General features: G+C 37.8%; 1 long non-coding RNA gene across 4 annotated transcripts in view; it reads right to left on the minus strand.

The window, feature by feature from the left end:
• The window catches only part of LOC145713887 (uncharacterized), an 82,302-nt gene extending 59,533 nt beyond the window's left edge, over positions 1–22,769 (minus strand). Inside the window, exons 1-4 of one of the 4 annotated variants that reach the window (XR_014136709.1) lie at positions 22,609–22,769; positions 22,100–22,181; positions 17,789–17,908; positions 6,019–6,119 (exon numbers count right to left, since the gene is read on the minus strand). This is a non-coding gene — a long non-coding RNA (uncharacterized LOC145713887). The remainder of the gene's footprint in view (positions 1–6,018; positions 6,120–17,788; positions 17,909–22,099; positions 22,182–22,608) is intronic. The other 3 variants (XR_014136711.1, XR_014136710.1, XR_014136712.1) reach the window with 3 other exon arrangements.
• Positions 22,770–26,701: the final 3,932 nt, after the last annotated feature.

The following is a 26,701-nucleotide window of genomic DNA, read 5'->3' on the forward strand; positions in this document are numbered from 1 at the left end:
CCAGACATTAGCCATCTCTCGCTTTAATCCTGCATCCTGCTCTTTTGCTGGCCAAAAGAGAACTTTAGACTTAGAGTCTACAACAAGAAGATACTACTAAACACCTATTAACATGGCTTTTTTTAACACTATGAAATGCTGGTGAGAATGTAGAACATCTGGAAACTCATACATTTCAGGTGGGAATATAAAACGGTAAAGCTTCTTTAGAAAATCATTTGGTAGTCTCTTGTAAAGTTAGATATACTCTTACCGTAGGAGTTAGTAATCCTACTCTTAGGTATTTACCTAAGACAAAAATAAAAATAAATATCTATACCAAAACTGGTATGCAAATATTCAGAGGCTTTATTCATCACCAAAAAAACCCTTCAACAAGTGAATAAATTACTGTCAATTTTAATTTATTTGTAAATTATATCTAAATTGAAAGAAAAAGGAAGAAAGGTAACTAACAAACCCGGGGAAAATATTTGCAATTTATCTCCACAAAGGGTTATATCCTATTAAATATATAAAGAAATCTTTAAAATTGCAGGAAAAAGTATCAAAAAATCTAACAGGTAAATGGAAAAAGAAGCAATTACTTGAAAAAGAAAAGCCTATAAAAATGATACTTAAATATAAGAAAAACTTTAAACTCAAAATTTTTAAAAATACAAATTTAAAAAACACTGTAATGCCATTCCTCACCAACCAGATTGGCAATATTTTTAAAATATGAGAACTGGGAAAAAAGAAAAAGCTAAAATGGCAGCATTGTAGGGGGACCCTAGGCTTGCCTCATCCCTTGAACTCAGCTAGATCATTATCAAATCATTCTGAATACCCAAGAAATCGACCTGAGAACTGACAGAAAAAATTACACAACCAGAGAAAGAGAAGAGCCCATGTTGGGGAAAGTAGGAAGTGCCAACACCCAGTTTTAGGGAGAAATGGATCATGGGTGCAGCAGAGGGGAGGGAGTGCTGATTGTGGAGGAAGGTGAGAGAAGAGTGGAGTACACAGGTATATGCACAAGGAGAACACTTCTCCAAAGCTATTGGCTACTAAACCCAAGAGGCTGATTTTCATGAGTTTTTTAAATCAGTGGGGGTTAAAGGATGGAGTTTCAGAGGTCCATGGACTTGGCTGGGACAGAGACCTGAGGGTACCTTACTGCCCTACTCCTGAAGAAAAGGCAGATAGGCAACCCTGAGGCACACGGTGTTATCTGAGGATCACCTATGGTGCACAGTCTCGCTGTTCTTAGAGCACATCTGTGAGAGGTGGCATTACCTCTCAGGGGACAAAAGAGCCAGCCGGCGCTATTTCCCTCCCCCACCCTTCAGCATAGATGCAGAGACACCTCTGAGCCTGCCTGCTTTGCTCCAAATCCCACACCCTTACACTCTGGTGTGACTGCCTTTCTCTGTCAAACCTTCATCAGTCCCAGTGTGGAGAGACCCTTCCCCAGAAGATCAGCACATGTCCCTGCCACACCAAGTTCCTAAAGTTTGGAGTTTTAAAAGTCAGCAGACTTGCATGTAATAGAGCCCAAAGTGCACTGCACTGCTCCAGGCAGGCAAACCTAAAGATAGACAGTGTGAAAACAGTGATCTGAAAAACACTTGGAACACAGGAGGGAAAATTATTTGCTCTTTCTGGAGTGCTTCCCTAGAGCAGCGAGCACGAACTCTCCCTCTGAGGACAAAATGCTGACTGGAGCCATTTCTCTCCCCCATCCATCAGCATGAACCAACTTCAGTAAATAGCACAGCACCAACACTGGCTGCCTAAACTGCTTATACCAAATCCCACCCATCCTCCTGCCTTCCCCCACACTCTGCTGGTACTGTTTTACTCCAACAAGTGTGCCTAATGACCAGCACAGCAGGCTCCTATCCCAAAAGTCCAACAGAAACTCCCAACACACCAAGTCTACCAACCACAGAGTTCGGCAAGGCTTCAGTTCTAGTGGAAGTAGCATCAGGGCTCATTTAACAAGACCAGAGCATACCTAATTAAAACCCACCACACTCTGCCCAAGGTCCAAACACTGCCCACTGAAGGCAAGGAGAACCACTACAGAAGAATGACCTGAGGGATAGAGCGGCCAAAACACAGCACCAGAGTGCATGCAGCATTTACTAGAGACATTCCCTAAAGTGCCAGGCCCTGGACACTACATGACATTTTCTTCATAAAGCCATTATTTTCAGGACCAGGAAACATAACAGGCTTTTCTAACACACAGAAGACAGTGGCCTAGACAAAATGCCAAGATAGAGAAATCCATCCCAAAAGAAAGACCAGAAAAGGTCACAGAGATCTAATCAAAACAGATATAAGTAATATGTCTAATAGAAAATTTAAAACAAATATCATAAAGATACTTGCTGAGCTTGAGAAAAGCATAGGGGACATTAGGGAGATCCTTACAACCGAGATAAAAGAATTTAAAAAATCAGGCAGAAATGAAAAATATAACTGACATTCGAAAGCAACTGTTGTAATGGCCACAAGGACGCAAGAAGCAGAGGAACAAATAAGTGATATAGAAGACAGAATTATGAAAAATAATGAAGCTGAACGAAAGAAAGATGGATGACAGATCATGAGAGTAGACTCAGGGAACTCAGTGACTCCATCAAACATAGTAACATTCATATCATAGGAGCCCCAGAAGAAGACAAAAAAAAAGGGTAGAAAGTTTATTTGAGGAAATAGTTTAAAACGTCCCTAGTCTGGGGAAGGAAACAGACATCCAAATCCAGGAGACACAAAGAACTCCCAACAAAATTTAAAAAAGCAGGCCAACACCAAGACATATTGTAGTTAAATTTGCAAAATATGGTGATAAAGGAAAAATCCTAAAAGCAGCTAGACAAAAGTCCCTAACTTACAAAAGGAAACCCATAAGGTTAACTGCAGATCTTTCCAAAGAAACTTTGTGAGCCAGAAAGGAGTGGCATGATTTTTCAATGTGCTGAATGGGAAAAATCTGCAACCAGGAACACTCTATCCAGCAAGGGTACCATTCAGAATAGAAGGAGAAAGAAAGTTTCCTAGACAACCAAAAACTAAAGAACGTTGTGACCACTAAACCAGCCCTGCAAAAAAATATTAAAGGGGACTCTTTAAGTACAAAGGAAGACCAAAAGCAATAAAAATTAGAAAGAAAGAAAGATAAAATCTCCAAAACCAATGTAAAAACAAGTAATAAAATGGCACTACATTCATATCTATCAATAATTACTCTGAATGTAAATGAACTAAATGCTCCAAACAAAAGACACGGGGTGTAAAAATGGATAAAATAAAAGCAAGACCCACCTATAGGCTGCCTACAAGAGACTCATTTTAGACCTAAGGACACGTACAGATTGAAAGTGAAGAAATGGAGAAACATTTGCCATGCAGATGATGCCAAAAGAAAGCCAGAGTAGCAATACTTCTACTAGACAAACTAGATTTTAAACCAAAGATCGTAACATAAGATGAAAAAGGGCACTATATTGTAATAAAGGGGTCTATCCAACAAGAACATCTAACAATTGTAAATATTTATGCCACTAACTTGGAACCACCCAAATATATAAAACAATTAACAAGCATAAAGGAACATCATTCATAATAATAAGAGCAGTGGACTTTAACATCCCACTTACATCAATGGACAAATCATCTAAGCAGAAAATCAACAAGGAAACAATGGCTCTGAATGACAAACTGGACCAGATGGACTTAATAGATATATTCAGAACATTCCATCCTAAAGCAGCAAAATACACATTCTTTTCAAGTACATATGAGATATTTTCCAGAACAGATCACATACTAGGTCACAAATCAGGCCTCAAAAAGTACAAAAAGACTGAGATCATACCATTCATCTTTCCTGACCACAACACTATGAAATTTGAAGTCAAGCACAAGGAAAAAATTTGAAAAGAGGACAAATACATGGAGGTTAAACGACATGTGAGTAGACAATAGGTCAACCAGGAAAATAAAAAAGAAATAAAAAAACTGTGGAAACAAATGAAAATAAAATCACACTGGTCCAAAATCTTTTGGATACAGCAAAAACAGTCATAAGAGGGAAGTATTTAACAATTCAGGCCTACCTCAAGAAGTAAGAAAAATCTTAATACACAACCTAACCTTACACCTGAAGGAGCAAGAAAAAGAACAAAAAACAAAGCATATAGACAGCAGAGGAGAAATAAAAATTAGGGCAGAAATAAATGATACAAAAACTAAAAAACAAACTAACAAAAACAGTAGAACGGATTAATGAAACCAGGAGCTGGTTCCTTCAAAACATTAATAAAATCAATAAACCCCTAGCCAGATTTATCAAAAAGAGGACCCAAATAAATAAATCACAAATGAGAAGACAAAAGAACAACCAACACCACAGAAAAACAACTACAAGAAAATATTATGAAAAATTATATGCCAACAAATTAGTCAACCTAGCATTTGACAAAATACAGCATCGTTTCTTTTTAAAAACCCTCAAGAAAGTAGGGATAGAAGGAACACACCTCAACATAATAAAGGTCATTTACAAAGTACCCACAGCTAATATCATCTTCAATGTGCAAAAACTAAGAGGTTTTCCTCTATTGTCACGAGCAAGACAAGGATGTCCAATCTAACCACTGTTATTTAACATAGTGCTGGAAGTTCTAAACACAACAATCAGAGAAAAGAAATAAAAATCATCCAAATCAGCAAGAAAAGAAGTCAAACTTTCACCATTTGCAGATGACATGATACTCTATGCAGAAAACCCAAAAAACTCCAAAAAATTACTAGAACTGATAACACGAATTAATTAAAGTCACAGGATACAAAATCAACATACGGATATCTGTTGCACTTCTATTCATCAATAATAAAGCAGCAGAAAGAGAAATCAAGGAACCAATCCCATTTAGAATTGCACGAAAAATAATAAGATACCCAGAAATCAACCTAACCAAAGAGGTGAAAGACCTGTACTCTGAAAACTATAAAACACTGATGAAAGAAACTGAAAATGACACAAAGAAATAAAAAAACAGGAGCACCTGGGTGGCTGTCAGCTGGGCGCCCAACTCTTGATTTTTGCTCAGGTCATGATCTCACAGTTGTAGGATTGAGCCCCACATTGGGTTTGTTGCTGAGCATTGAGCCTGCTTAAGATTCTCTCTCTCCCTCTCTCTCTGCCCCTCTCCCCTGCTGGCACACTGTTTCTCTCAAAATAAATTAAAAAAGAAAGAAACCTTTTAAAATAAAAAAAAGAAATGAAAAAACATTCCACATTCATGGATTACAACAAATATTGTTAAAATGTCTATACTACCCAAAGCAATCTACACATTTCATATAACACCTATCAAAACACCACCAGCATTTTTCACATAGCTAGAACAATCCTTAAATTTATATAGAGCCACAAAAGACCCCAGATAGCCAAAAAAATCTTGAAAAAGAAAAGCTAAGCTCGAGGCATCACAATTCTGGACTTCAAGCTATATTAGAAACCTGTAGTGATCGGGGCGCTTGGGTGGCTCAGTCGGTTAAGCGGCCAACTTCGGCTCAGGTCATGATCTCGCGGTCCGCGAGTTCGAGCCCCACGTCGGGCTCTGTGCTGACAGCTCGGAGCCTGGGGCCTGTTTCGGATTCTGTGTCTCCCTCTCTCTGATCCTCCCCCATTCATGCTCTGTCTCTCTCTGTCTCAAAAATAAATAAACATTAAAAAAAATTTTTTTTTTAAAAAAAAGAAACCTGTAGTGATCAAGACAGTATGGAATTGGCACAAAAATAAACACATACATCAATGGAACAATAGAAAACCCAGAAATGAACTCACAACTATATGGTCAACTGATCTTCCACAAAGCTGGAAAGAATATCCCATGGGAATAAGACACTCTCTTCAACAAATGGGGTTGGGAAAACTGGACAGCAACAGGCAGAAGAATGACACTGGCCACTTTCTTATACCATACAAAAAAATAAATTCAAAATGGATGAAAGACCTACCTTTGTGTGGGAGAGGAAACCATCAAAGTCCTAGAGGAGTACACAAACAGTAACCTCTTTGACAGGGGCCAGGCTGTAGCAACTTCTTACTAGATACATCTCTTGAGGCAAGGAAAACAAAAGCAAAAATAAAGTGTTGGGACTTCATCAAGATAAAAACCTTCTGCATAACAAAACAAACCTCTGCAATGAGAGAAGATACAGTATTTGCAAATAACATACCTGATAAAGGGTTAGAACTGGGGTACCTGGGTGGCTCAGTCACTTGAGTGTCCGACTTCGGCTCAGGTCATGATCTTGCGATTCATGAGTTTGAGCCCCACATCAGGCTTGCTGCTGCCAGCCTGTCAGTGCAAAGCCCGCTTCGGATCCACTGTCCCCCTCTCTCTGCCCCTCCTGATTTGTGCTCTCCCGAAAATAAATATTTTTTAAAAATAAAATAAAATATATAAAGAACTTATAAAACCCAACACCCAAGAAAACAAATAATCCTGTTAAAAAATGGGCAGAAGGCCTGAATAGAAATTCTTTCCAAAGAAGACATACAAATGGCTAACAGACACATGAAAAGATGCTCAAAATCACGCATCATCAGGGAAACAGAAATCAAAACTATGATGAGGTATCACCTCATGCCAGTCAGAAAGGCTAAAATTAACAACACAGGTAACAACTGGTGTTGGCAAGGATGGAGAGAAAGGGGAAACCTCTTACACTGTGGAATGAAAAATGGTATAGCCACTTGGAAAAACAGTGTGAAGGTTCCTCAGAAAGTTAAAAATAAAACTATCTTGGGGTGCCTGGGTAGCTCAGTTGGTTGAGCGTCCAACTCTCGGTTTCAGCTCAGGTCATAAACTCTCAGGTTCTGTGAGTTTGAGCCTTGCATTGGGCTCTGTGCTGTCAGTGTGGAGCCTGCCTGGGATTCTCTCACTCCCTCTCTCTCTACCCCACCTCCGCTCATGCTGTCTCTGTCTCTCTCAAAATAAATAAATAAACTTAAAACAAAAAAATATATAAATAGAACCATCCTATGATCCAGCCAACTGCACTATTAGGTATTTATCCAAAGGATACAAAAACAGTGATTCAAAAGGATACATGCACGCTGATGTTTATAGCAGCATTATCAACAAGAGCCAAATTATGGAAAAAGCCCAAATGTCCATCAACTGATAAGTGGATAAAAAAGAGATGGAATATTACCCATAAAAAAGAATGAAGTCTTGCCATTTGCAACAACATGGATGGAACTAGAGGGTATTACGCTAAGCAAAGTAAGTCAGAGAAAGACAAATACCGTATGATTTCACTCATATGTGGAAATTAAGAAACAAAACAGATAAACATAGGTGAAAAAAAGAGAAAGGCAAACCTGCAAACAGACTCTTTTTGGGGATTGGGGACCAGATGTGCCCCATCTTTCTAATTTTTTTAAATTTGAGAGTGAGTGAGCAGGGGAGGGGAAGAGAAAGAAGGAGAAAGAGAATCCCAAGCAAGCTCTGCACTGTCAGCCCAGAGACAGAGGTAGGGCTTGATCTCACAAATCTTGAGATTATGACCTGAGTCAAAATAAAATCAAGAGTCAGATGCTTAACCGACTGAGCTACCCAGATGCCCCGGAAACAGACTCTTAAATATACAGAACAAAATGAGAGTTACTGGAGAGCTACTGGAGAGTTGGTGGGTATGGGGTGTGTTAAGTAGATGATGGGTATTAAGGAGGGTACTTGTGATGAGCACTGAGTGTTTTATGTAAGTGACGTATCACTAAATTCTACATCTGACACTAATCCTACATTTGAAACTAATATTACACTATGTTAACTAACTGGAATTTAATAAAAATTTGAAAATAAAATTAAAATAAAAAATATATGAAAATTCAGAAATCTGAAAAAGATTAGAGAACCGTATCAAAGCAATTTCCTTGTTACATTTGGACAGTTTTACAAGATGTTACCATTGGGGAGAATTCAGTAAACAATACATGGGTTATCTCTGTATTATTTCCTACAACTAAATGTGTATCTACAATTATTTCAATATAAAAGTTTAATTTTTAAAAAATACACAGACCATATTTATACAGATTAAGATCTGATTTTATTTTTTATTTAATATTTTTAAAGTTATTTTTGATAGAGAGAGCATGAGAGCACAAGTGGGGAAGGGGCTGAGAGAGAGGGAGGCAGAGAATCAAAGCAGGCTCCAGGCCCCAAGCTGTCAGTGTAGAGCCCTGATGCAAGGCTTGAACCCATAAACGTGAGGTCATGGTCTGAGCTGAAGTCGGATGCTTTACCAACTGAGCCATCTAGGTGTCCCATTTTACTTTTTTAAAATGTTTATTTATTTTGAGAGAACGCACATGCACGAGCAGGGAAGTGGCAGAGAGAGAGGGAGAAAATCCCAAGCAGGCTATATGCTGTCAGTGTGGAGCCCAATGTGGGGCTCAATCCCACAAACCACAAGATCATGACCTGAGCTGAAACCAAGCTTAGGTCATGATCTCACAGTTCACGGGTTCAAGTACCGCATAAGGTTTTGTGCGAACGGCTCAGAGCCTGGAGCCTGCTTCAGTTCTTTATCTCCCTCTCTCTGCCCTTTCCCCACTTATGCTCTCTCAAAAATAAATAAACATTAAAAAAATTTTTTTAAAAAAGTGGGAAGATTAGGGGTGCCCGGATGACTCAGTTGCTTAAGTGTCCGACTCTTGGTTTTGGCTCAGGTCATGATCTCACGGTTCTGTGAGTTCAAGCCCTGTGCTGGGCTCTGTGCTGGCGGTGTGGAGCCTGCTTAGTATTCTCTCTTCCTCTCTCTCTGCTCATCCCCTGCTCATACTGTCTCTAACTCTCTCAAAACAAATTTAATAACTTAAAAAAAAGAAAAGAAAAATTGGAAGATTAGAAGAGAATGAACCCTGTGCTTTTATTTAGAATCACACATATAAATATGAATTCATGGTTTTACATACACACAACCACACAAACACATATGTATAGAAGAATACTTACAGAAATAAGGATGCCTATGTTTGTGACTATAAACTTACACTTCCTAATTCTGTCGACTGAGAGGACCTAAAAACAATGACACCCCAATAACAATGGGCACAGGAACCAAGATCCCTTAGTAAAATGGTTGATTCCAGAGTTGGGTGGGAAAAAAACAAGTTATGCCTAATACATATTGTGATGTGAGAAAGTAGAGCAATACTCAAAATCCATGGGGGCATATCAAAAGGACACAGGAGCTAACCCAAAGAAAAGCCCAATGGCAAAACCTCAGAGCCATTACAACAAAATGATAGTATTAGATTACAACCAAAGAATGAAGTAAGTATCAATGAGTCTATACTAATTAATAAATATTTAATTAAATAAATAAAGTGGAGAGAAGGCACAGCTATTCCTTACAGACTTCCAATTACTAAACATAGAAGGAATAACCTTGAAACAAACACTAATATAATCATTGTGGCAGGTTAAGAGGCATGGATAGATAATTTCAGTGGGTGAAAGTAAGATGAAAAACATGACATATGCAAAATCTCAAAGTAGATCCCCACAAGAAACATATCAAACTGAAAGAGAAAAGCAACAACTTTACAGTGGAAAACGTTGGTAACACTTTATTTTTTTGTTGTTCTTTTTTAAAAATTTTAATTCCATTATAGTTAACACACAGTGTTATATTACTGTCAGGTTTACAACATAATGATTCAACAATTCTATATATCATTCAGTACTCATCAAAATAAGTGTACACTTAATCCCCATCACCTATTTCACCCATCCCCCCATTCCATCTCCACTCTGGTAACCATCAGTTTGTTTTCCACAGCTAAGAGTCTGTTTTTTGGTTTGTCTCCTTTTTTACATATTTTAAAAATATTTATTTATTTTTGAGAGAGAGAGAGCATGCAAGCACGAGTTGGGGAGGAGCAGAGAGAGGGAGACACAGAATCTGAAGCAGGTTCCAAGCTCTATGCTTTCAGCAGAGCCCGATGCAGGGCTCGAACCCACGAACGACAATATCATGACCTGAGCCAAAGCAGACACTTACCAGACTAAGCCACCCGGTGTCCCAGTTTGTTTTTCTGTTGTTCATTTCTTTTATTTCTTAAATTCCACATGCAAGTGAAATCATACAGTATTTGTCTTTCTCTGACTATTTCTCTTAGCATAATACTTGCTAGATACACCCATGTTGTTACAAATGGAATGATTCCATTTTTTATGGCTGAGTAATATTCCATTGTATACATATATCACATCTCCTTTACAACTTTGGTACACTTTAACCAAGAGATGAAAGTTACCATCACATGTATTAAGACATACTGACAACATGTACAACATGATGCACAGAGAATGGCACAGCACTGCTTCTACTGCATTATTGCCAAGGCTGCATAACATGAATTAAATCATGAAAAATGCCAACAAGATGACAGTTCTTGAAACTATCTGATAAAGACCTTAAAATAACTATTATAAAAATGCTGAGAAAAGCAACCACAAACATTTTGCAACAAATATTGAAAGTGACAATCTTGTCAATAAATAGGATATCAAAAAAAGTGAAAATTCTAAAGTTAAAAATATAATAACTAAAATTAAAAAATAAATAAATGGACACACTCAAAAGCACAATGGAGATGACAAAGGAACTTAAAGAGATAAATAGAAACCATCCAATGCTAATAGCATAAATGAGCATAAATGTACAAAGGCTCAGGGAACTATGAGACAATAACAGAAGGTAAGAGAAAGAGTGTAGGACTGAAAATATTTGAAAAAATTAATGCATGAAAACTTTCTAAAGTTTGCAATACACATAGACCTACAGATTCAAGTAACTAAGAAAACTTCAAAGGGATAAGCACAAAGAAATCCACAGCCAGATATATCATAATAAAACTGCCAAAAAGTGAAACCAAATAAAATATTATACAAGCAGTAAGAAAAAAAAATAAAACGTTACCATATAGAGAAATAATGATTCAATTGATTTCCCATCAGAAACTAGGGAAGCCAAAGGAAGTGGTGCACATGTTTAAATGGCTGAAAGAAAGGGAATGTTAGCCTAAAATAATCTATCCAGAAAAATTACTTGTAAGAATGAAAATAAAAGACATTCTCAGATGATAGAAAACTAAGCATATATAGCCCCTCAGATCTTATCTAAAGAATTGCTAAAAGTTCTTCATGTAGAAGGGAAACACCAGAAGGAATTCTGAATCATCAAGAATAAAGAGCAACAAACATTTATCTGGATAATGCAATAGATTATTTATCTCTCTTGAATTCTTTAAAATCGTTTTAGGGGCGTCTGGGTGGCTTGGTCGGTTAAGCGTCCGACTTCGGCTCAGGTCATGATCTCACGGTCCGTGAGTTCAGGCCCCGCGTCGGGCTCTCTGACAGCTCAGAGCCTGGAGCCTGTTTCAGATTCTGTGTCTCCCTCTCTCTGCCCCTCCCCTGTTCATGCTCTGTCTCTCTCTGTCTCAAAAATAAATAAACGTTAAAAAAAAAAAAATTAAAATCGTTTTAGGGTTGAAAACAAAAAATACGAGCATCTGATAGTTTTCAATGTATGCTGATGCGATATATGACATTATAGCATGAAAGAGAGTTAAGGAACCTAAAAGATGTTAAGGTTTCTACATTCCAAATTATAGGGTAAAAGACAGTGAAAACTTAAATAAGTATTGTATAACTCCTAAAACAAATACTTAAAAAGGAAAACTAAAAAGTATTCAAATAACCCAAAAGAAGGCACAAAGGGGGTGGGGGGCGGGGGGAGAAAGAGAAACAAAAAAGGAACAAAAAAAAAACAAAGAATAAAGTAGTAAACCTAAATCCAAATATAACATATCAATATTACATTAAATATAAATTACCTAAGCACTAAAACTCAAACACAGAAATTGTGAGAATGACAGAAAGAAAGAGCCTAAACCATGACACAATATCCTATCTACAAGAAAGACTTCAGATATATTTATACAGGAAGACTAAAAGTAAAGGAATATGAAAATACACACCATGTAAACACCAACCAAACAACAGGACTGGCTATTTTATACATTAAATGCAAAAACAGATTTCAGAGCAAAGAAAATTACCAGGGAAAATGAGGGGAATTACATATGATAAAAGGGTCAATTCAACCAGAAGCCACAGCAATGCTAAACATATATGCACCTAATAGAGCCTCATAACACATGAGAAAAAAAACTGACAAAAGAAATACAAATCAACAAGTATAAAGACTTCAACACTTTCCTGTGAGTAGTAGAATTAACAGGCATAAAATCAGCAAGGGTATAGAAGACTGAACAAGATTATCAACCAAGGAAATGTTTTCAGTAGTTATAAACAATCCAACAACAGCAGGATTCACATTCTTTTTAAGTACATACAGAATACTCACATAAAGCAAAGCTTAACACACATAGAAAAATTGAAAGTATACAAAGTATTACCTCAAACTGCAATATAACTAATCTAGAAATTAATAACAGGAAGATGATGAGAAACTCTCTCGACATCTTAAAATTTAAAAACCAGGGGTACATGGGTGGCTCAGTCAGTTGGGCATCCGACTGCGGTTTGTGGGTGTGAGCCCCACATCGGGCTCTGTGCTGACAGCTCAGAGCCTGGAGCCTGCTTCAGATTCTGTGTCTCCCTCTCTCTCTGCCCCTCCACTACTTGTGCTCTGTCTCTCTCTTTCTCTCTAAATAAACATTTAAAAAATTACACTTTTAATTCTCAGAAGTTGAAATCTTTTTTATATCTTTCATACAAGTTAACATTTTCAGTCTTTCCTCTACATTCATAATAACTGTAAAGTCTTTAAACCATTAACTCTATCATCTATATCATTCTGGAGTCAGCTTCAATTGATAGATTTCTCTCCTCATATTTTCCAGATCTATGCCGGCGTAATATTATTTCTTTAATCTACTTTATTCACTTTTCAAAGTAAAAACGTTTGTTACCTTGCCACTCTTTTCCACCATATTGGTAGTCAAAAATTACTGTCATAAGATAGATAAAAATCCAACTTAAAAATTGGGCAGAAGATCTGAATAGACTTTTTTTCCAAAGACATCCAGATAGCCAACATGTACATGAAAAGATGCTCAACATCACTAATCATCAGGAAAATGCAAATAACAATGTTAACCACAATGAGATTATCACCTCATACCTATTAGAATGATTTTTATCAAAAAGAAAAGGAATGGCAAGTGTCTGTGAGGGTGTAGAGACAAAGGAACTCTTGTGCACTGTTGGTGGGAATGTAAACTGGTAGAGCCACTATTGAAAACAGTACAGAGGTTCCTCAAAAAATTAAAAATAGAACTACCATATGATTCAGCAATTCCCCTTATGGGCATATATACAAAAGAATTAAAATCAGGATCTCCAAGAGACATATGAATTTCCCTGTTCACTGAAGCATTATTTACAACAGCCAAGACATGGAAACAATGTAAGTGTCCATTGATGGATGAATGAATAAAGAAAGTATAGTGTATATTATACAATATTATTCAGCCATAAAAAAGAATGAAATATTGCCATTTGCAACATGAATGGATCTCAAGTGCATTATGCTAAATGAAATAAATCAGACAGAGAAAGACAAGTTCTGTATTGAGTTCCCTTATATGTAAAATCTAAAACAACAAAACCAAACTCACAGATACAAAGAACAGACTAGCGGTTGCCAGACGAATGGAGTGGGAGGACAAATGGGTGAAGGGGTCAAAGAGTAAAAAAGAGAAAAAAGAAATTCAATACTAAAAACCTATTTGAAACTACAGCTCTGGGGCCCATATTGATAGATATAAAATAACACTTTAAGAAAGAACATTAAAAAGTGAAATATAAAATGGTATTTTTAAGACAGATTGATTATAACTACACACAATGCTTATGTGTACATTAGTAAAGACAGATTAGTTTGAATAAAAATGGTTTAATATTTATTACCTTTGGTATATTTAAGTTTGGAAAGAAATCAGAATGGAAGAGATGTGCAGAAAGTTCTAATACAAAAAAAATTATCTGCATAAGATAGCTGTAGTTTTCCTCATATATCAGTCACCAATATTTTTGTTCGGTGTGCTTTTATCTCTGCCTTTCAAAGGGGCAAAATGGTAAGATGCAGAAAGAATATATTTACTCATGTTTAAGAGAAATGCTATAGCATAAAATCTTTTCTCAATTATTGTTGAGTGCTATTGTGGTGATAGCATAATATAGAGTAACAGGTACAAGGGATGTTTGTTTAAACTAAGGGTAGGAGCACCTGGGTGGCTCAGTTGGTTAAGCATCAGACTGTTGGTTTTGGCTCAGGTCATGATCTCGAGATTCATGGGTTTGAGCCCCACATCAGGCTCCATGCTGGCAGTGAGGAGCTTGCTTGGAATTCTCTGTCTCCCTCTCTCTCTGCCCCACCCCTGCTCGCTATGTCTCTCTTTCTCAAAATAAATAAACATTAAAAAAAATAAACTAGGGGCGCCTGGGTGGCTCAGTCGGTTGAGCATCCGACTTCGGCTCAGGTCATGATCTCGCGGTCCGTGGGTTCGAGCCCCGCGTCGGGCTCTGTGCTGACAGCTCGGAGCCTGGAGCCTGTTTCAGATTCTGTGTGTCTCCCTCTTTCTCTGACCCTCCCCTGTTCATGCTCTCTCTCTGTCTCAAAAATAAATAAATGTTAAAAAAAACAAATTTAAAAAAAAATAAACGTATAAAAAAAAATAAACTAAGGGTAAGCAAACCCTTTCATTACAAGTCAGTAAGGGGCGCCTGGGTAGCTCAGTTGGTTAAGTGTCCAACTCTTGATTTTGGCTCAGGTCATGATCTCACAGTAGGGCCCTCTGCAGATAGCACAGAGCCTCCTTTGGATCCTCTGTCTCCTGTCTCTCCCCTCTCTGTCCACCCTCCCCCCTTCTCTCCCTCTTTCAAAACTAAACATTTAAAAAAGAGTCAGGGGCACCCGGGTGTCTCAGTGGGTTAAGCATCCAACTTCAGCACAGGTCATGATCTCACCATTCCTGAGTTCAAGCCCCATGTCAGGCTCTGAACTGACAGCTAAGAGCCTGGAGCCTGCTTCAGATTTGTGTCTCCCTCTCTCTCTCTGACCCTCCCCTGCTCACATTCTATCTCTCCCTCTCTCAAAAATAAATAAACATAAAAAAATTATTTTTTAAAGAGCCAGTAAATATTTTAGTCTTTGCAGGCCACATGGACACTGTCTTAATTACTCAATTCTGTTTTTGTAGAATGAAAGTATCCATAGACAATATGTATGCAGGTAAGTATAATTGTATACCAGTAAAACTACTTATGGACACTGAAATTTGAAATTCACATGATTTTCACGGGTTAAGAAATACAATTCTGCTTGTAAATTTTTTAAACCACTTAAAAACGTAAAATTACTCATAGTTTACCAGCCATACAAAGTCAGGCAACAGGCCCAATTTCACCCACAAACCATACCTTGAAGAACTTTAGGACTGAAATCATACAGAGTATGTTCTCCAACATGATAGATTTTTATCTTTAATTTTTTTTACTGTTATTTATTTTTTGAGAGACAGAAAGAGAGAGCGAGCAGGGAAGGGGCACAGAGAGAGGGAGCCATAGAATCCAAAGCAGGCTCCAGGCTCCGAGCTGAGGGCACAGGGCCCGATGCATGGCTCAAACCCACAAACCACAAGATCACGACCTGAGCTGAAGTCAGACACTCAACCAACTGAGCCACCCAGATGCCCCTAACACAATGGAATTTTTAAAATTCAAAATCAAAACAAAAATTCAGGATTCCACAAATACTTAGAAATTAAATACTACATTTCTAAATTACCCATGAAACTAAGAAGAAATCAGAAGCAAAATTAATAGAAATTTCTGTGAACTGAATTATAATGAAATCACAAACCAAAATGTATGACATGAGAGGACAACACCAAAAATGGGAGAATATGGAGCTCCTAGGATCCATTCTTCCACTGAAATTATTAAGCTGGCAAAAAACGTAAGAATCTTTTACAGAACTCCAGAACCTAATCAGAAACTTACTCTAATCAGGACAGTGCTTAATGAAGAAAAGGGCTGCCATTCGGTCATTTAAAGAAATCTTATCAGGCTTCTGCCTGACAACTAAGATAATGGAATGGACACTTTACTCCTCACGTATAACAAGGAATATAGTCTGCAAAAATCATTTAGAAAAGTCATCAAACAAGTAGATGACTGCACCCCACAATATGGAACAACACAAACCCTGGGGAGGGGGGAAATACTCTGATTTCCAGAGCCACCATACTTCAAAATGCAAAGTACCTACTTTTCAAGAAAATCTTTCATTAAAAAATTATTAGGCATGTAAAGAAACACGTATGGCCCATTCACAGAAAGAAAAAAAGTTAACAGAAAGAGTCCCTGAGAAAGCCCAGACATTACTTACTAGAAAAATCAACTATCATAAATATGATAAAGAGCTAACAGAAACCATGGACAAAAACTAAAGAAAACCAGGAAACAGTGTATCAATAAATAGAAAATAGCAATAAAGAGACAAAAATTACTGGGACGCCTGGGTGGCTCAGTCGGTTAAGCATCCAGCTTCGGCTCAGGTCATGATCTCACAACTTGAGTTCGAGCCCCATGTCAGGCTCTGTGCTGACAGTTCAGAGCCTGGAGCCTGCTTCAGATTCTGTGTCTCCCTCTCTCTCTGACCCTTCCTCACTCACTCACTCTCTCTCTCTCTCTCTCTCTCCCCCAAAACTAAATAATAAAAAAAAATTTTTAAACTTTTTTAAAAAAAGAGACAAAAATTACAAAAAGGAACAAATACAAATCCTGTTGCTGAAAAGCAAAAGAACCGAAATTCAAAATTCACTGAATTTTAGAGGGGTTCAACGTAAGATTTCAATAGGCCAAAAAATGAATAAATGACCATGAAGGTAAGTAAATTAGGATTATCCAGTCTGGGGCACCTGGGTGGCTCAGTCGGCTAAGCGTCCAACTTGGGCTTAGATCATGATCTCACAGCTTGTAAGTTCGAGCAAGCCTCGTGTCAGGCTGTGCTGACAGCTCAGAGCCTGGGGCCTGCTTTGGATTCGGTGTCTCCCTCTCTCTTTGCCCCTCCCGTGCTCACACTCTGTCTCTCTCTCAAAAATAAATAACAGAAAAAAAATTTTTTAATTAAAAAAAGAGACAAAAATTACAAAAAGGAACCAAATAACAAATCCTGTTGCTGACAAGCACAATAACTGAAATTCAAAATTCACTGAATTTTAGAGGGGTTCAACATAAGATTTCAATAGGCCAAAAAAAGAAAAAATGACCATGAAGATATGTAAATTAAGATTATCCAGTCTGGGGCACCTGGGTGGCTCAGTCGGTTAAGTGTCTGACTTCAGCTCAGGTTATGATCTCAGTTCCTGAGTTCAAGCCCCACATCAGACTCTGTGCTGACCACTCAGAGCCTAGAGCTTGCATTGGATTCTGTGTCTCCCTTTCTCTCTGCCCCTCCCCCCACTGACTCACGCATTTGCTCTCTCTCAAAAATAAACACTAAAAAAAAAAAAAAAAAAAAGATTATCCAGTCTGAGGAGTGGAGAAAGAAAAAAAAAAAAAAATGAAGAAAAATGGAAAGAGCCTAAGCAACAACATCAAGTATACCAACATATACAAAATGAGAGGTCCAGAACAAAATCAAAGAGGCACAGAAAATATGTGAACAGGAGCACCTGGGTGGCTCAGTTGGTTAAGCATCCAAGTCTTGATCTCAGCTCAGGTCTTGATCTCAGGGTCATGTTCAATCTCTGCATTGGGCTCTGTGCTGGGTTCCACACTGGGCATGAAGCCTACTTAAAAAAGAAAAAAAAAAAAAAAGAATATTTGAACAGTGGCCAATCTACATATCTTAAAAAAATTCAATGAACCCCAAAGAGAATAAACCCAAAATGATGCAGTGAGATGTAGTATAATCAAACTGTTGAAACTCCCCAAAAAAAGACAGAATTCTAAAAGCAAGAAAAGTAACCCATCATCAGAGGCCAGAAAGCAGTGCAATGACATATTTACAGTGCTGAAAGAAAAAAGCTGTCAACCAACAAATCTCTAACAAAAATGTCTTTCAAAAATAAAGGAAAGAGAACAATTTATGGCATGACAGCATGAGCTCAAGTGACCTGTTGCTCTGCACTGAAACTGATGAAAACTACTTTTTTAAGCCATTTAAAGCCTCTGGAAACTGACCTAAAGACAAAAGGCAAATGAAGAAACCTACATTCAAGAACAACTTCAAAAATTCACTAAGAAAGATGAGTTGTATTTGAACCAAGACCACTCCCTCCCTCTCCCATGCCAGCTCAAGGAAGGGGAACCTCCACTCAAGACTCCTGCAACCAAGAACACAGGGTTCTGTCCCCACCCTACCCCCACAGGTCTCATTCAGAGGGCTTTCTTCCCAGGAGGAACAGAGTTTCTCATCCAACCCCCAGCTGCCTGTTGCTAGGGCTGAGTCCTAGACAAGTGTGCTTGAGAGGCAGGGGTTCCAGGCCTTCCGGCCCCCACTGGTAGAATGTATACTTTATTGGGTGTGGTGCATGGAAAAGCCTGGGACCCTAATCATCCTTGCCCTGGATTGTGAGGAGAGAAAAGCAAAACCAGATGACCTGTGGCTGCACCCTCCCCTCCAAGAAGTACTATTGTCACTCAGAAACTTGCCACTGTTCCCACCCCACCTCCAGAGACCAGGCTCAGAGCTTCTGTTTGAGGAAAGAAGCAGACATTAAAACAGATAGCTCTTAATTTCTTCCCAAAGGGACTGACTTCATTTGTAAGAGCTTGAAGAAAGTCAAGCCTACAGGAGTAGTGAGAAAAGTGAGGTTGGAGCAAAAGCCAAATAGCCCATTCAAAATACAGAGGCTAAACTGTAGGGAAACTAGTTTGCAGGAGAGAACTAGAGACTAAAACAACTGGGAGGGGCCCTCCTGGGGTCAGAACAAATATCAAACAATAAGCTTAGAAACTATTTCTTCAAAGGACACACGTTTTGACTGCATTTGCTTTCAAAGTAGTTTATGCCCCAGGGCATTGTGGAAAACAATTAATTAGTTCCCAGTAAGTGGATCTTGGCTGCTGGGTGTGGTCAGGGAAAGACAGCCCTAACAAAACCAGCCATCCCAGGGTGATTGGGGGCATATTCAAATTGCCCCTCCCTAAGGACCAAGGTCAGAGGACTAACCTTGTGGGAAAGAAGACTACAATGAGACACCATTTCACACCCACTAGGATGGCTAGAATTGGATGAAGTCAGATGATGACATGGTTGGTGAGAATGTAGCCAAGTTAGAGCCCTCATATACCGCGCTGCTGTGAATGTAAAATGGTGCCGCCACTTTGGAAAAAAGTCTACAGTTTCCCAATTAAACATAGATACCATATGACCCAGCAAAAACACTCTTAAATATATACCTAGAGAAATGAAAACATTTCTAGAAAGAAATTTGTACATGAATATTTCAGCAGAATTATTCTTAATAGTCAAAGGCAGTAACAACTTAAATATACATCAATAAATGAATGCATAAACAAAATGTGGTATATCCATAATGTGGAACATTATTCAGTCATAAATGGAATGAAGTATTGATACATGCTACAACATGGATAAACCTTGAAGCATTATGCTAAGTGAAAGAAGCCAAACACAACAGACTACATATTCTGATTCCATCCATACAGAATGTTCAAAACTGGGAAATCTGTAGACAAAAAGTAGATTAGTGGTTGCCTAGGGCTGAGCAGGTAGGGCTCAAGGGGTATGGGTTTATGGCTAAAGTGCATGGACTTCTTGGGGTGATGAAACATTCTAAAATGTTTGTAGTGATGGTTGCACATATACTGAAAACCAATGAACGATACACCTTAAGCGGGTAACTGATGTGTGAACTATATTTCAATATATCCATCAAAAGAACTGAAAAGAGAAATTAAGACATTGCCAGATAAAGAAAATCTGAGAAGTTCGTTGCTAATAGATTTACCTTACACGTACTGTCAAAGGGAGTTCTTCAGGCTAAAACGGAAGGATAAAAGACTAACTCAAAAGTGTATGAATAAATAAAAGACATTGGTAAAGATAACTACATAGGTAAACATAAATGCCAGTATTATTGTATTTTTGGTTTGTAGCTCCTCTTATTTTTTTTCTGTATGACTTAAAAAGAAATGGACAAGCTGATCCTAAAATTCATATGGAATTGCAAGGGGCCCTGAATAGCCAAAACAATTTTGAAAAAGAACAAAGTTGGCGGAGTGACACTTTGCAATTTTAAAACTTACTATAATCTATAGTAAGCAAAACAGTGTGGTACTAGCATAAGGACAGATACAGAGACAAATGGAATGAATATGAAAGACCTGAAATAAACTTACACATCTAAGGCTAACTGATATCAACAAGGGTGCCAAGACCATTCAATAGGGAATAAACAGTCTCTTCAACATATGGTGCTGGGTCAATTGGCTATGTGCGTATAAAAGAATGAAGTTGGACCTCACATCATATACAAAAGTGAACTCAAAATGGATCAATGACATAAATACAAGAGTTAAAACCATAAAACATTTAAAAGAATAGAGATGTATGACTTCATGACTTTGGATTTGACAAAGAATTCTTAGATTTGACACCAAAAGCACAAACGAGAAAAAAACAAATTGGACTTCCAACTTTTAAAAAATTGTACGCCAAACGACATTATCAATAAAGTGTGAAAAATACCTACAGAATGGGAAATTTCAAATCAAATATATAACAGTTCAAAATATATAAAGAATTCTTACAACTCAACAACAGCAACAAAAAAAAAAACCCTAAATTAAAAAATGGGCAAAGGATTTGAATAGACATTTCTGCAAAGAAACATACAAATGTTCAACAAGGACATGAAAACATACCCCAAATCAGTCTTTAGAAAAACACAGATCTAATCCATAAGGACTCACCACTTCAAACACACTAACATGGTTGAATTAAAAAACAAAACAAAACAAAACAAAAACAGGAAATAACAAGTGTTGGCAAGGAAGCATGGTAATTCCGTGTTTAACCTATAAACTGGCAATCTATTTTTATTTTCCACAGTGGCTGCACCATTTTATATCCCCAAAACAATGTACACCAGTTCCAATTTCTCTACTTCCTTACCAACACTTATTTCCTGTTTTTGTTTTTTTTTTAATTAGATTCTGCCCGCAACTTAAAAGAAATTTCAAATGGCCCCTTTACTATAATCCACATAACAGGCACTTTAAAACTCCTCTTTTTTATTGACTTTTCTTTTTAAAATTTCTCTTCAAAACTTATTTAAAAAACTAATCCATGCTAGAAGTTCACGTGTCACAAAAGTTTAAGAAATGCATGGGAAATATAATCACTGTTTAAAATAACAGTTACCTCTGGGGATGAAGGAAGAAAGGGACACATTCAGGGATGAGTACACAGAGAACTTCAACTATGATGGTAATATTTTATTTTTATGTTTGGATGGTGAAAACAGAGGTTCACTGTATTTTTTTTTTTTTTTTTTGCATCTCTCATTGTATTATTCTTTATGTTTGTATATCTTAAGTACTTCATAACATATGTGGAAAGCCCCCCCCAAAAAGACAAAGAAAGTTAATCTTACATTCCCTCACCATTCCTCCCACCAAAAACAGCATACTAGATATTCTGTAACTTGCTTTTCTCACATAACAATCCATTATATCATTCTCTAGATCTAAAGTGTGTGAAGAGGTAAATCTGTTTCCACAGCTGCAAAATATTTCATAACATAAATGTCCTATATAGATGGATATACAGGTTGTTTTCAGTTACTCCTCATAAAAATAAAGCTGCAAACGTTTTAGTCTTCCCCAAATATGCTACGCTTAACATAAACATATTTTCACCAAAAGATTTGAACATGAAAAATCTAGCTCTTTTCTTAGTGAATCATCAAGGTAATAATCCACAAAATAATGTAACAATTCCCCCAAGAGATTACCTGTACACACACACACCCCTACTTCTGAACAGAACAATGTGCTTCCAGAATAAATGTATGCCCAGAAGTCCTCATCTGAGACCTATACAAAGGATACAAAAAAATTTTAAATCTAGCCCATAATAAGTATGCTACAAACTGATTAGTTTATCAAAACAACCTTTGCACGCGAAATGCAACACAAAGGAAATAAGGTAGGTCCAACGGGTTAGGCTGTTACTGAAAGCGTTCTGGCGTCGGCGTGGTGTCAATAAAAACCCATTTAAACAAGTTAAAAAGAGAGGAAAACGGCTCAGAATCCCTACAAGCTAGTATCCGCAACCGTCTAACTTCATCCGTGGTGGTAAGTGACTAAAAAAAGAGAAATTATTCTCCGATATTTTACAGAGGCAAGAGAGTAAAATGAACAGCAGGCCAGCTCCTCCCCCACTCAGGCAGGCCACGCGATCCCCAAGTATGCAGCCTTATTAACGGACATTTTTCTAGCTGACGTGAAACTCAGCACTCACCACAAAACAAAAAATTAGCGGGTTTCTGTACTTTCCTTAATAGATTTGTCCATTGGCTGCTTTCCACACCCGGTACTTGGTCGGTACTTTCCCTCGGTACAAACGCCGCCATTTTAAGTCTTAGATGAGCCCTAGGGGATAGGGCGCTAAAAACCTGGAGTGAGCGTCACAGCCAAATAGGTCCTGCGCCCAACCGCCGTGCACTGCTCAAATGGCTCCGCCGGCAACGTGACCCAGTCTCACTGTGGCCCGTCCCCCAGGCTTCCAGAGAGCTTGCACTTCCTCCTCTCTCTCTGCCTTTATCTTCAACGGAATTGCTACTTTCTGCGTCCTTTTCTTTCTTTCTCCCCCCCCCCCCCCCGATTTCTTTTACCTTTGCCTCCACTCCTTTCTTCCTTCTACATTTCTGGATGTCTCGTTCTCCTCGACTGTCAGTTACCTCACAAGTGTACAGAATTTTATAATAGACAAAACTGTATTTCTGTTATTTTACCTAATTATTACAACTTTGTAAGGTAAGCTGGGGGACTGAATTTCCCAATTTTATAAATGAGGAAACCAAAGCCCATATATAGTGAACCAGTATTCCAAAAGCTGCAACAGCTAGTGTTAGAGTGGACAGAACATATTTCTTTTTGCTCCAGTGATCCTCGTGCTGCTAGAGATAACCGTGTACTTCAACTAATTGAAAAGATGGGAAAACTGAAGACAGAAATAGGAAGAGTTTGGGCCTAAATTCACACATTGAGTCAGTGACAAAACTGAAATCAAAACAATCTGCTTCCTTGTTTAATTCTATAACAGAAAACATCTCCATAAAGGTGTTGGGATGCTTTTCTCCATCCTAAAACTCCTTCCTCTTTTTTGACTCAGCTCAAGTGGTGACTCCTTTAAGAAGCCTTTATGTTTATCAAAATCTTTATCTTTTTTTCTATCCCTCTCCATGAGGGAAAATACACTAGCTGGATGCCAGCTCCCAAAACATTTTTTAAAAAGGAGGCTGAAACTTCTTTGTGAAGCATCGTGTATGAATGGTGTGAAAGATTAGTAGGGGAGGGTTTGTGCTGCATAAGTAAGGAAAAGACAATTTAGAGGTCCTAATCCCTTTCCAAAGGCATAATTTCTGTCTACATTCTAATGTCATCTCTAGCTTTCTACAAGAACCCAGCACAGAACACCTCTTATTCTATTTATTTGCATCATTACTTTTCCTTTCTTTATTTTCAAAATTGTTACCTTCAAATAGAGGTTAATGGTAGAGAATGTGTAAACTTCTGGGCCTTGATTTATGGCCATTCTTGTGTAAAACACTACATAAAGCCAATCTGTCTTGTCAGTAACCTGTGTAGTGAAATGAAGAGGTCTTATCTTAAGCTTAAAGTGTGTCATTGCCTGGAGTTTAGACAAGTTTGAGCACATCTTGGAAACTGGTAGGGCAGACACCAGAAGTCAATTGCAGAAGGAACTGCTGACCTCTTGAGAAATTACTTATCCTAAGAGAGGAGGGAGTCAGGCAGACAACCTAGGGTAAATATAGAATCAATTCTGAGTATTGCAGGGGATTTGGTTGTACTACAAAGTGTATTTATTTTAAGCTAGGTACACGACATCTCTCTGCAGTGATTTAATTGTAAATAGAAAAGTAGAGAAAATTGAGTGAAATCTATTGCAGTTTTGCTCTGATGACTCTCAGGACTTTTTATGCCTGGAACAAAGGACCATTTGGATTTTAATTTTTTTAATGTTTCTTTTTGAGAGAGAAAGAGAGAGCAAGCATGGGAGAGGCAGAGAGGTAGACACAGAATCCAGGACAGACTTGAGGTTCTGAGCTGTCAACACAGAGCCCAACATGGGGCTTGAACTCATGAACCGCAAGAACATGACCTGAGCCAAAGCTGGACGCTTAACCTACTGAGCCACCCAGGTGCCCCAGGACCATTTGGATTTTAAAGAAATACATATAAATAAATAATCAGGAGGAAGAACTACTAGAAGAATAGGCTTGTGACGCTGCTAGTCAATTTTAGTGGGGGAAAACCTGATGCACTGTTTTATTTAGTGGTGTTTCAGATTGAGAGGTGCTGGACCCAGAGACCTAAGCGGAGAAAAGCTCTATTGATAGCAAAGGTAGAAACTTCATATCCCTGCCTCTACCATTCACATTTCTCCTAGTCTAACTTCCTTGATCCCAAGAAAAATGCGTCCAGAAAACACCAGAGGCAGAGTTTGATGGCCAAGCTACAATATCTGCTCTTCGAGGCTGATCCTGTTGGTTTCCTGGACTCCTGGTCCAGTCAGTTCCTATTCCATTCTCTGTGAGAGCCCAGTTTTCCTCTCTCATTGTAAATGTTTCAAAAGTAAGAAAACTGTCTCCTGCAATATAAAATCCAAAGAGACAAAAGAAGAGTTGGGATTTCACCATCATTCAGCCATATTTGCCAAACTCTCAGAGAATTTACAAAGATAATTGCACAGGCAATGATCCCTGGGACAAGAGTTTCTCTTACCTTTGCATTTATTTTTAAGACAAATAAATGAGTCATGAACCTATAATGACAGTCCAAATGATAGATGCACGCATAGTTAGACTAGAATGCATTCATTTAAAACATGAATTGGGAAAAAGTACAATTTGATGTGGCAAACGGGAGAGCAGATATAACATAATTTATTCATTCATTAAGAACTTACATGTAAATCTGTAAAGAACATATCACACACAATACCCAAAAAATAAATAATCCAGTTAAAAAATGGGCAGAAGACATGAATGGGCATTTCACCAAAGAAGACATACAAATGGCTAACAGACACATGAAAAAATGCTCAACATCATTCATCATCAGGGAAATACAAATCAAAATGACAATGAGATACCACCTCACACCTGTCAGAATGGCTAAAATTAACAACTCAGGAAACATGAGATGTTGGTGAGGATGCAGAGAAAAGGGGAACCCTCTTGCACTGTTGGTGGGAATGCAAACTGGTGCAGCCACTCTGGAATACGGTATATAGGTTCCTCAAAAAGTGAAAAATAGAACTACCCTACGACCCAGCAATTGCCTGACTAGGTATTTATCCAAAGAATACAAAAATGCTAATTTAAAGGGGCACATGCACCCCAATGTTAATGGCAGCACTATCAACAGTAGCCAAATTATGGAAAGAACCCAAATATCCATTGAATGATGAATGGATAAAGAAAAGGTGATTTATATATATGATATATGATATATGATATATATATGTATATGTATACACACATATGTATTGGAATATTACTCAGCCATCAAAAAGAATGAAATCTTGCCATTTGTAATGACATAGATGGAACTAGAGTGTATTATGCTAAGCAAAATAAGTCAGAGAAAGACAAATAACCATATGATTTGACTCATGGATTTTAAGAAACAAAACAGATGAACATGGGGAAGGGAAGAAAAAATAAAATAAGATAAAAACAGAGGAGGCAGCAAACCATAACAGAATCTTAACTATAGAGAATGAACTGAGGGCTGCTGGAGGGGAAGTGGGAGGGGTGGGCTAAATGGGTGATGAGCATTAAGGAGGGCACTTGCTAGGATGAGCACTGGGTGTTATATGGAAGTGATGAATCACTGGGTTCTACTCCTGAAACCAATACTACACTGTATGTGTAGTGTAATGAATACTACACTAACTTGAATTTAAATAAAAACTTGGAAGAGAGAAAAAAAAAAAAAGAACTTGCATGTAAAGAATAGGGCTATTCAAGAGAGGATGGTAAAGAATACAAATGTGAATTAAACCCAGTATTGGTCCTCAAGAAGATTAGGTTCAGTTGGGAAGCAGAAAATAAAAGGAGTTTTAAAAGAATTATAAGCAGTATTTGTGTATCAGACACTATACTAGGTACAAGGTGGGAATAAAAGTGATGTTTGAGTGTGGAAAGAGAATATTGGAATGAATCTACCATGATGCTTAGCCTCAGGAAATTTATGGGTGAGTGGAAAAAAATAAAATATGAAGGTTGTGTAATGTTTTTTAGTAGGAGACTTAAGGAGATGAATACATATATTTCACACCTAAAATGATTAATAAGGTCATACAT

The sequence above is a fragment of the Panthera onca genome, chromosome X (assembly GCF_046562875.1).
Source record: "Panthera onca isolate mPanOnc1 chromosome X, mPanOnc1 haplotype 2, whole genome shotgun sequence".
In the NCBI taxonomy this organism is placed as follows: domain Eukaryota; kingdom Metazoa; phylum Chordata; class Mammalia; order Carnivora; family Felidae; genus Panthera; species Panthera onca.